Below are 12,677 nucleotides of genomic sequence, written 5' to 3'. Positions count from 1 at the left end.
GCAGCTAAGATTCCTGGAGAAGCAATGGAGGCAATTGCCTTCCACTGACAATTTAGCCTTGCTTCGCACAGCAAGATCCAAATACCACAAGCACATCTTCCTTGAGAAAGCGACGCACTTCAAAACCCTCCTTGATTCCGCCAAAAATAGACCCAAAAAACTATTCGATCTCATCAAGACTCCGAGCTGCTCTCCCCCAACTTCCAAGGTGGAGGATTCTACAAAGAGAGCAGCGGATTTCGCTACTTTCTTCGATGGAAAGGTGAAATCACTTGTGGATCGGGTTGCTCATCCTACACCTCCAGAGGAGCGCAAATCCTTAGCCATTTGGCAGAGTTTTGACCCCATATCTGAAGATGCCCTTCTCAAGTGCATACGCGAAACAAAGCCCTCCAACCATTCTCTTGACCCTATCCCCAGTGCCATTGCCTTGGACTTCTATACACATTCCCTCTCCTATTGGACCACTCTGATCAACCTCTCCCTCTGGCAAGGCTCCCTTCCTGTCCCCTTCAAAACTGGGCAGGTCACCCCTCTGCTGAAAAAGCCCACTGCTGATGCGAATGACCTCAACAACTTCCGCCCCATTACTAACCTTCCCTTTCTTGCAAAGATCACGGAAAGATGTGTAGCCAAACAACTCTCTCGTCATATCAAGGACAATGATCTTCTTGACAATTGTCAGTCCGGCTTCATCCAAAACTGCAGCACTGAAACAGCCCTACTGCAAGTGGTTGATGATGCGCTGAGGATACTCGACTCAGGGGGGTCCTGTCTGCTAATTCTCCTTGACCTCTCCGCAGCCTTCGACACTGTTAATCACAACACCCTCCTCAATATTCTTCAACAGAGAATGGGCATGGAGGGCACTGTGCTTAAATGGTTTGCATCCTTCCTCTCTGACAGATCTCAAATGATCAAAATAGCGAACAGTCTTTCTTCTCCTGTGGCGGTGGGTCAAGGTGTTCCCCAAGGCTCTATACTTGCACCCACACTGTTCAATCTCTACTTAGAACCACTGGGAAACCTCCTAAGCAAATCCGGGATTCACTATCATCTCTATGCAGATGACACTCAACTCTACCTCAAGGTTGCCTCCACTCATGATCTCTCCATCCTAAGATCTACTCTTGACTCCATTCAAAACTGGATGTCATCTCATCAATTGATTCTGAATCCCTGCAAAACTGAATTCCTCCTCTTCTCCTCCTCACTCTCTCCTCCCCCGGTTCAATCATGGATGGATCAGATGAATCTACTAAACAACAAACCCATCATTGTCGACAGCGCAAAATCTCTTGGTGTCATTCTAGACAAAAAACTCAATCTAACTCCCCACATCAATTCTATTGCAAAATCTGCTCGCTACCAACTGCGCCTTCTTTGGGGAATCCGTCGCTTCTTCCCGGAGCAGGACCTTATAACCCTGGTGCAAGCGCTGGTCCTCTCCAGACTAGACTACTGCAATTCTCTTCTTACTGGCCTCCCCAAATCTCACCTGTCCCCACTTAAGTCTGTCTTCCATTCAGCAGCTCGTTTCATCTATGGGGCCAAAAGAAGCGATCACATCACACCGATGTTATCCACCCTCCGCTGGCTTCCCTTCGAGGCTAGAGCTATCTACAAGACCGCTTGTATCACTCACAAAGCCTTGCACTCCTCCTCTCCCCGCTACCTGGCGAATAAACTGAAACTCTCTGGAGGCTCTAGACCTTCACGCAATGCCGAGAATCTACTGCTTGAACCTCCCACTTTCAAGAAGGAAAGAACAATGGCCCAATCCTTTTCAGGCAACGCAGTGAGAATCTGGAACTCGTTTCCGCCTGAGCTCCGGACCACCACCTCCTCCCAGGCCTTCAAAAGGGACCTCAAAGTTCTCCTCCTCCAAAGACACCTCCAATAGTAATTCATGTCCTCTTGCTATTTGGAGGAAGGCTTCCCACTACTGATATTTACTACTTTCCATGACCATGGGAGTGCCTTCCCAGTGTTCTCCTGTGATGGGAGTGTCTGCCTTTTTGCAGTATTCTCAATGTACTTGTGTTCGGTGCCCTTTTGTAACATGCACACAACACTTTGCCCTTGTAACACACGGTTGCTACCTCTCACATGTTTTTACCTCTGATACTTGCACAAGTGCCACCGTGCCTACGTAACGCCTGTTCTTGTGCCGAGCACTTATTGCAGTATTATACCTCAAATTATACTCTGTTTTCTCTTTTAACTGCACACTTGTCACTTTTCCTCTTGTGCACTTTTGACTACCTCATGTATTTTTGGTTGTTCATCATTTTTTACTACCTCAAGTATTTTGTTTGCTCACAATTGTCACTATTACCTTTACTACCTCATGTATTTTTGGTTGCTCACAATGTTTACTACCTCAAGTATTTTGTTTGCTCACAATTGTCATTATTACCCTTACTACCTCATGTATTTTTGGTTGCTCACAATTTTTACTACCTCATGTTTTTTTGTTTGCTCACAATTGTCACTATTACCTTATGTAAGTAACGTATGTTTTAGCAATCTGCTCTTTTGTAATGTTTCTCATTATGTTTCATTTCTGTTCCGAATGTGAAGCGCTCTGACGCCTTCGGGTAAAGTCCGCGCTATATAAAAATGCATAAATAAAATAAATAAAATACAAATAATCATAGATATCTTAGTGACAGATGACCTAGCAAAAGCACCCGATCCAGATACCCAAGGTGGTTGGGAGGGGGCCATGCATCATCAGAAGAAGAGCCTTGTGGGGCTCCCTACCAGGACTCTGAAGATGACGAGGATGCAGACCAGGAAGTGGTTGCTGAACCCAACCTGGAGAACACAGGGCTACCTGGAGATGGACAGGGCCAGCCAAAGTCCTCCTCTATCCCCCCAAGTAGGCCTACTGGTGTACCTAGAAGGTCACCTTCAGTGGAATCTAACCATTCTGGGTCATCAATAGGGTCTTCTGCCTCATCTCATAGGAGAGGAAGTTCACCTGAGAGGAGGGAACATGAAGCTAGGATGAAGGAAGTCCAGATTAGGATTCAGAGGCAAGAAATTGACCTTGAGAAAGAGACCCTGGCTCTTGAAAGAGAGAGACAAAAGAGGGGATTAGAGTCCCCTGGTGGCATCAATATCCCTAGTGGTAGGGATAGGTCTTATGACAATATAAACCTAGAAACCTAAGCAAGATTGTCCCTCCCTATCAGATTGGGGATTACATCCATAAATGGATTACTATACTGGAGATGGGCTGCAAAGTACAGAAGGTACCTCAGGAGCAGTGGGCAGCACTCTTGTGGCTCTCCTTGCAGACAAAGGTAGAGATAGGCTCCACACTGTCAGAAAAGAGGATGCTGACAATTACAACGTCCTGAAGAGTGCTCTGATAAATGGGTGTGGCTTAACCACTGAACAGTATAGGTTGCAGTTCAGAGACACCCAGAAGACGCAGACTCAGGACTGGACTGGTTTTGTAGATTGTGCTACTAAGGCTCTGGAGGGCTGGTTACTGGGCAGCAAAGTACAAGACTTTACAGGATTGCATGATTTGATTATGAGGGAGCAGATACTTAATAATTGTCAAAACCAGCTTTTGCACCAGCACCTGGTGGACTCTGGTCTGACCTCTCCCCAACAATTGGGAAAGAAGGGGACAAATGGGTCAGAACTAGGGTTAGGCCTAAAAATCAGGGTGGTGACCAGAAGAAAGATTCTACCAAGCCACAAGAGAAAGGTGGGGATAAATCTAAAGATAAATCCACCAAAGGGCCCAAAAAATCCTTTGAGGGGGGTGGGTCACAAACACCTTCCTCTACTGTCAATAAACCTTATTTCCATGTGTGTAAGACACCTGACCACTGGAAAACTGACAGCAGTTGTCCAAAAGCCAGCAATAAGGAAACTATTTCTCCAAGTACTACTCCAACACCTGCTGTTACTACTAGTAGTAATCCTCCAGGTGGTGAGAGTGCCCAAAAACATTTGGATGGTTTTCTTTGGGAACTCAGGTGGACTATGGCCTAACCAGGTCCCCTACAACAGCAACTATAGTCTGTGATGGTGGTATGGGGTTTGCCAATTTCACTGCTTGTCCCAATACCTTGGGCAAGTACAGACAAGAGCCCCACATCAATGGTCAGATAGCTGTGGCCTATAGGGACATAGGGGCAAGTATTACCATGTGACACAGAGATTAGTCCCCTCACAACAGCTTTTACCTGGGTTTACATACCAGGTGACCAATATTGATGGAGTCAAATCAGATAGTGTCATGGCGGTATAAAATCTCGGCTGGAGAGGAGTCACTGGCCCAAAGAGAGTGGCAGTGTCTACAAACTTGCCTGTAGATTGTTTACTAGACAATGATCTAGAGATCTCAGCCTTGGCTGAGGTAGAAAAAGAAGCCCATTCCAGAATGGTAGGCCTCCCTGAAAAGGTTGTTAGGGCTGTGATGGCCACAGCCCAAACACAGACAGATTTTAGAGTTGTGAGCCTGAAACTATGGATCACTCCACTCAGACAGTGAGCATTGAGGTGGAAGAAAAGCCACCCTCCCACCAGACTTTAGGTGAGGGTCTGCCTCCTCAGGAAACTGACCCTACCCCTTGTGAATGAACTACCCCAGAGGTAGTCAGGCCTGACCTGGCAGAGCCCCTGATGTCAGTGGACCCTTCCAAGGTGGTACCCAGTCTGAAGCAGGTAACCTGCCCTTCTCTACCCTGCTTCAGTCAGCCCAGGGCTGCAGAGGTCAGGGAATTCGGTGGACCCCAAAGGGCTCCATGTCCAGAGGAACCCCCATCAGCAGATTAGGGGCACCCAGTCTCGGTGGGTTCTGGGGCTGTTCCTAGCGATGTTGGTAACCAGGAGTCAACCAAGGCTGAAGGGGTGGGCAGAGGATGAGGACCTCCGTTTTGTCTGAATTCAGCTTCGGCCTGCTGCCGTTCACCCATTCAGCGACGGCCTTCATTCTTCTGTGGAGGTTGGCTTTGCCGGTGTGGGGGTCTTCGGTGAGGGATATGATCAGCTGGGTGTCGTCGGCGTAGGAGATGATGTTGAGGTTGTGTTGTTGTGCGACGTGGGCGAGTGTTCCCATGTAGATATTGAACAACGTTGGGCTGAGGGATGATCCGTGTGGAACGCCGCAGATGATCTTGGTGGTCTTGGAGCGGATGTGGGAGGCGGACGCTCTGGTTTCTGCTGGAGAGGCAGGATGTGGTCCAGGCCAGGGCCTTCTCTTGGATTCCGGCGTCATGGAGGTGTGCTGTTAGGGTGCTGTAGCAGACCGTGTCGAAGGCTGCTGATAGGTCCAGCAGGATGAGGGCAGCCGTTTATCCTTTGTCCATAAGGATCCTGATGTCTTCGGTGGCGGCGATGAGAGCGGTCTTGGTGCTGTGGTTGCTGCGGACGCCGGACTGGGATGGGTGTAGGATATTGTTGTTTTCGAGGTAGTGGGTCAGCTGTCTGTTGACGATCTTCTCCGTGACTTTCGCTGGGAAAGGGAGCAGGGAGATGGGCCAGAATGTCTTGAGGTCGTTAGGATCCGCTTTGGGTTTCTTCAGTAGGGCGCTGATCTCTGCTTGTTTCCAGCTCTCTGGGAAGGTTACTGTCTCAAAGGAGATGTTGAATGTTTTCCGGGATGGGGTGCGATGGCTGTGCTGGCTTTGTTGAAAACGTGGTGAGGGCATGGGTCAAATGGGGATCCGGAGTGGATGGAGTTCATGGTCTTGACGGTGTCTTCGTTGCTGATGTTCGACCAGGCGGTCAAGCTAAAGGTGCGGGTGGTGGTCGCAGGGGTGGTGGTCTCAGCGGTGGATGTGGGGGTGGCGGTGTGGAAGCTGTCATGGATGTCGGTTATCTTGTGGTGAAAGAAGGTGGCCAGTGAGTTGATGGTGGAATGTCGTTGGTGATGTAGTTGGGGTTGGATAGTTGTTTCACGATGATGAAGAGCTCTTTGCTGTTTGTGCGTTGTTGTCTAGGTGGTCCTTGAAGGCGGTCCTCTTGGCGGTCCTGATGAGTTGGTGTTGTCTGCGGGTGGCGATCTTGTGGGTTGTGTAGCTGTCTGGTGTTTGGTCATGGAGCCAGCTCTTCCCCAGCCTCCGACAGGTGCGCTTGGAGGTCCAGAGGTCTTCGGTGAACCATGCTGCTTTCTTGTTGGTGTGATTGGTGGCGGAGGTCTTGAGTGGGCCGAGGGTGTCGGTGTAGTCGTTGATCCACTGTTTGAGGTTGATGGCCGCGGTGTTGGGGTCGGTGGGGACGGAGGGTGGTCCCAGAGCATGGGTGGTGGTCAGTTGGTCCTCGGTGACCTTGCCCCAGCAGCGGGGTGGCCTATGTTGGGTGTTGTGGTGTGTGGTGGGTTTCCTGAAGGTGAAGTGGATGCATCTGTGGTCTGTACAGTGGTGTTCGGTGGTATGGTTGAAGGAGACGTGGGGACTTGCGGAGAAGATGGGTTCCAGTGTGTGTCCAGCGGCATGGGTGGGTGTCAGCATGAGCTGTTTGAGTCCGAGGTTGGCGAGGTTTTCAATCATGGCGGTGGAGTTGGCGTCGTTGTTGTTCTCGAGGTGGAAGTTCAAGTCCCCGAGGAGGATTTAGTCCGTGAAGGCGAGGGCGTGGGTGCTGATGAGGTCGGCGATGAAGTCGCTGAACTGTGGTCGGGGTCCGGGTGGTCTGTAGACAAGTGTTCCTCTGAGGGTGGTGTTGGGGTTGGTGTGGGTCTGGAAGTGCAGGTGCTTGTGGTGGTGAAGGTGTCGTCGATGTTGGTTGAGACTCTAAGGGTGTCCTTGTGGATGATGGCGATTCCCCCTCCCACTCCGTTGGTGCGGTCTCTGCGGGAGATCTTGTAGCCTTCTGAGAATGCTATGGCGATATCTGGTGCTGAGATGGCGTTCAGCCAGGTTTCCATCAGGAAGGCGACGTCGTGGGTGGTTGAGTCTAGGAGGTCCCAGAGTTGGCGTGCTTGCGAGCGGAGCGGGTGTTGAGGAGGATGCAGCGGAGGTGGCTGGGTTCTATCGTTGATGGTTTAGTGGGCCGGATAATGGTGAATCTGCAGTTCCGGCAGGTGAAGGGCCCTAGCGTGCGCTTCGGGTGACCTGGTAGCAGGAGTGGTCTCGTCCAGGGTTGAGTACGTGGAGGGTGCTAGAGTCGTAGTGAAGTCTAGTGTTGTGGCGGCTTCGGGGTCAAGGGGTTCTGGCACTGGGTGCGATCCAGGCACTTTCGGGCGCAGACGGGCCTGACTTTGGCGCGCCTTTGGCGCACCAGCGGCGCAGCCTCCATGTGAGGGGCAATGGGAGGGAGGAGCAGCTAGGAGGTGGGAGCGGGGTGGCGAGTAGGTCACCAGGGAGGCACCGGCGGGAAGTTCAAAGGGAGGGGAGTGGGTAGTAAGCAGGGGGGAGGGCAAAGGCGACAGTGAAGGAAGTGCGGAAATGGGCAGAAAAACAGTGGCAAACTTAAAGAAAGAACAGTTAGCACAAACTGAAGGAGAAAAGCAGCCTGAGGCTGAGGAGAGAAGAACGGCAGCAGACGGGGGCAGCCAGGCGAGGACACAGTGTGCAGCAGCGGGCTGTGGCACAGGGGGACCGTGCGGTGGCTGAGAGGGGTGACCTACCTGGTGACAGGGTCAAAGGTTGCTCCCTTCACCACCGTGTGGCCTACACATGAGGGGCAATGGGAGGGAGGAGCAGCAGTGAGGCGGGATTGGGGTGGCGAGTGGGGCACCAGGGGGCGAGCCGCAGGGAGGCAGCGGCGGGAAGCACGAAGAGAGGGGAGCGAGTGGGGGGCCGGGGGGAGGGCACAGGCGACAGTGGAGGAAGTGCGGAAATGGGCAGAAAAACAGTGGCAAAATTAAAAAAAGAACAGTTGGCACAAACGGAAGGAGAAAAGCAGTCTGAGGCCGAGGAGAGAAGAATGGCAGCAGATGGGGGCAGCCAGGCGAGGACACAGCGGGCAGCAGCACAGGGGGACCGTGCGGTGGCTGAGGGGGGCGATCTACCTGGTGACAGGATCAAAGATCAGGAGGACACAACTCCTGAACAGGTGGCTGCAGCAAAAACCATCTATGCGGAAGATGTGGGTGACATTCGTAAATACAACTTTAGAGGATATGCTGCCCGGGTATATCGTGAGGGGAACATGCCTGGCCCACTTTTAGCCTGGCTAGCAAAACAAGCCACGGACATGCCACCAATCACAACATTGCAGAACAAGACGGGTGCTCTCAGACACTCACAGGGGGATATTTTTTACGACTATTATACAGACATTTATCGGGTTCCACCACAGCCGTCACACCTGGCACTAACCTAATTTCTTCACCCCTTACCCCTGCCCAGCTTACCAAAGGCGGAAGGAAAGGCAAAAGATACAAAGATAAAGTCCCCACACGTTACCCACACCATCAGAGCACTAGCATGACAAAAAGTGCCAGGAATGGATAGCTTTCCCCTCGAATATTATACCACCGTTCGGGGATAGTTATCCACACACCTCGTATCAATGTATGACGATGCATTAAACCGACGTGAACTCCCCAGTTCACTTAGGGAATTCACCCTAGTAACCATCCTCAAACCAAACAGGGATCCCACGCTGCCTTCCTCATACAGGCCTATAACACTACTCAATGCAGATTGTAAAATATTAGGAAAAATACTGGCGGATCGATACATCCAAGTTCTCCAACACAGCTGATCCACCGAAACCAAAATGGTTTCCTCTCTGGACGTAATGTGTTGCTGAACATACAAAGGCTCTTCCACATACAATAAAGATCGCAGGAATATTTCCCTAGGGCAGCCTGCTTAATCCTAGACCTGGAAAAGGCCTTTGATACACTCCTATGGCCATACTTATTTGCTACCCTCCGCAAGGTGCAAGTAGGCCCGACCATGCTGGCATATACACAACTTCTCTACAAAGTCCTCAATACCGGGGTCAGGGTAGGAAAGTACATTTCATCCCCATTCGGAGTGGAGCGGGGATGAGACAGGGGTGCCCCTATCTCCCCTGCTGTTTGCTCTGGCAGTTGAACCACTGGTCGTTTGCTTACGACAGGAGGGGGGCACATTGGGTGTCCCAAATATGGAAACGATGCATTGCTTATCGCTATAAACTGGTGATCTCTTAATTTATGTGCGGGACATCACAAGAGATCTTATACCCATATGGACAATATTGGAGAACTTTGCGGTGGTATCCGGGCTCAGAGTCAATTGGGAGAAATCGACAATTTTTCCTCTCAGCCCTCACCTTGCTCCCCTGGAGATCAGACTGGGGCCCCAGGTGCTTGGTTGCAGTGCAATGGCACCCCAATACCTTGGGGTGTGGCTATACCATTCCCCGGAGGCCCTTTACGAGGGGAACCATCGCAAAGTATTGGCGGGACTTCGTGCAGCAGTGACGTTCTGTAAAACTCTACCCTTGGCCCCATAGGACACGTAGCACTGGAAAAAATGATTATGGTACCTAGATTACTCTACACTTTTGCTAATCTCCCTGTGATACCCCCTTGTTTCTTTTTCCAGGAACTTGACACATTACTCACAACACTAATATGGGGGGGCGGGAGGCACAGAGTAGCTTTGAGAACCCTCTACTTACCCACATCACAGGAAGGATTGGGGTCCCCCTCTTTTGAAGTTTACTTTCTGGCTGCACAGCTGCAGTGGCTGTCCCACTGGACAGCAGAACACCATACACAGGAGCTGGACACTAATAATGGTCGGTTGCCTATCCCAGCTATCAGGCAACTGCTGATGCCAGGCACCAGACCGGTGAGCACTCACCCTCTACAGGTGGCGATTGCCCACAAATGTATGATGAGCATACACCGCATATCCCACCGGAGGAACATGGCGGCCGCTAGCTAAATGGCTGCAGCCCGCTTTTTCCCTATGGAGTAGCTAATTCCTGCAATTTAAATGTATAATATTTAGACCCCGAAAGTTATTGGCCATTTTTTTTTACATTTGTAACCCCCCCCCTTTTTGTGCGGTTTCAACTTACTGTAAGTGCAGCGCTTATCGACTGCAGATTATGCCCCCGGAGGGTGTGCTGATCTTGCGGACTCCTGGAGCAAGCTGCGGGGTGAATGAGGACTGTGGAGATCAGAAGAGGAACCAGCGAGCACAGGACGACGGTGTATCTGGGGGCTGGGGCTGGCTGTGGGAGGAGGCGGCTCGGACACGGAAGAGGTGCGACTTTGCCTTGCTCACATTCCGGGTCGTTGGAGGCAGAGCCAGCGACAACTACTGTAGCAGCTATTGTGGAGCGGAGGCGGCAAGAGGAGCGGCTCATGAAATTCCAAGTAACATTTTTATTCAGCAGTGTAGCTGAGTAAACTTCAAGGTAGGAGGTCATCAATGTTTTTGTTCCCCGCCTCGTGGGGGTAGCAAGGCTGTTGGTGCGGGTAACTATTCGACAGGGACACGATATGATAAGATATACAACAGCATATACGACCGCATAATTAGAGGACTAAACCCCCCACAACCAAGCGGGACTAATTCAATCAGTACTCCAACTAGTTGTATGGATGTAGGGGGAGTAACAGGCAAGGGCGCTGGCAGTGAGGTCAGCTTAAGGGACGGCAGTGATAGAGAGGAGAGTCAGCACCCTGCTAAAACAAACAGGTATGCACTAAGAGCCAGGACAGTGTTTGATTCAATCAAGGGAAAGCCTGTATAACCCCTACGCATTTCAACCCCAGTTTCTGAAGTGAGGGAATGTGTAAGAAGGGGTAAAGCTAAGCTGAATACCTCAGAAGAATACTTGAGTGTGAAAAACATTAAAAGTAAGGGGAAAAGTAAAGGCGCTAAAGCAGCTGATGCTTGCATAAAAGTTACTCCTTCACTTAAAACTTACTATAAGGTAATGTCTACTACTACCACTACTACCTCTGCTACCAGCTGCTCTCCCTTGGCAGTTCAGCCTGCAAAGCTCACCCAGCCCACTCAGCCCATTCATGCTACCCAGCTTGCCTTGGCTACTTTGGAAGTAAATGCTATGGGGGTACCATTACAAGGAGACGCAATAGTGAATTCCATGAGCTCTATTACAGAGGGGAGTGCAGATAAGCTCCCAGCCCCAGTAGGGGCAGTGGTTGTAGTGCACTCAGATATTGGACTGGTAAATAGGTATTCAGCGTTAGGGGTGACGGATCAGGAGACACCCAATTGGATCCCATAGTAAAGGCTAAAAGCTCTGATACATTGAACACAGCGCAATCAGCACAAGTATACCTTCCCGCCTCATTCGATAGCGCCGACACAGAGATCACTAGAGACAAATCAGATGCAACCTCACGCACATTGGCCAACATATTACAAGCTATGAAGGGTGAGATTACCAGTAGGTTTACGGTCTCGGAAACCAATCAAGCAGAAATGACCAACAGATTCTCAATTTCTGAGGCTAATCAAACAGCAATTCAGGCATCTTGTGATGAGTTGGCCAAGAGGCTAGATGAGGTCACCCTCAGAACTGAGGCAATCGAGTCAGAAATCCCTAAGATCAAGGAATCTATGCGTAGCACCGAAGCGGAGGTTACTAAGCTGTCTGTTCCGAATAAAGAACTGAAAGAGGATATTGAGCGTTTGGAGAATTACTCACGCCGGAACAACTTGAGACTCCTGAATGACATTAAGGTGTTTGTAATATCCTTATTGATGGGAACAGTGTTAAAGGTAAGCATGGGCGAATTTTGCGAATCTGGCGTTCGCGAATTTGCGTATTTGCGAAATCGCAATCTGCAAAATCTGCTAATTCTTGCAAATTTGCAGATTTTTTGTGTTCGCAAGGGTTTCTACCAGTTCGCAAGGGTTTTGTACCAGTTTGCAATTGCGAACTTACTTGTCGGCACGCAACGTTCGCGACTATGTTGTTTCTACGTCTGGTTCGTCATCACAGGTTCACAGCACCCTCTGTTTCAACACTGCCACCATCTGTTTCACCCATGACACCCTCTGGTACATCAATGCCACCCTCTGGTTCATCATCAATGTAGATTATGGGGGGGAAAAGCAAGCACACCTGCCCTGCATCAACTGACATGAATTAATTTGGGGTTGGTTTATTAATGTGTCACTGTTTTAAAATTCCAGTCTGGCACTTGCTTCTTTATCAGTAATTTGCTTTCTGTTGCAGTGCATTTTTTTTCCAGGACCTTTGTGGCCTACTTGTAGCTATTCTATGAGCCTGCTGTGAGGGTCAGAGCAGGGTCATGCAATTGTTGCAACTAGAAACTGAACTCTGGAGGGGCCCCAGTCAGGAAGCACTACAGGGAATGGTTACTAATGATGAGTTTGAACTTTTGCACCTGCTGAGTGCTTTCACTTTTGCAAAACTCGTTTTTGTGCAATTTCGCGGGATTCGCGGGGTGCGAACTTGCGCGAGATTGAGTTCGGAAGCCGCAAATTCATGCGAATATGCGATTTGTTTTTTTGCAGCGTGTTAGTTCGCAAGCTTTTGTGTGTTTTAGCGAGCCGCTTGTAGCGCAACGGTGCGAAGTTACCCTCGTGGTCGTTCACGGGCGCGGCCATCTTGTTTGCATGACGTATTTCCGTTTCCGGGCGCGATGTGTAATCTTGCAAAGTGTGCGGCTCGCTAGTACAATTTCGCGTGTGTTCGCGACCAAAATCTCGCACGAACTTACCCACGCGGTCGTGAACGGGCGCGGCCATCTTGTTTCTCAT

This window comes from Lissotriton vulgaris, chromosome 3_1, assembly GCF_964263255.1.
Source record: "Lissotriton vulgaris chromosome 3_1, aLisVul1.2, whole genome shotgun sequence".
Taxonomy (NCBI): domain Eukaryota; kingdom Metazoa; phylum Chordata; class Amphibia; order Caudata; family Salamandridae; genus Lissotriton; species Lissotriton vulgaris.
The sequence above is the reverse complement of the archived record's forward strand: the minus strand, read 5'-3'. Positions refer to the sequence as shown.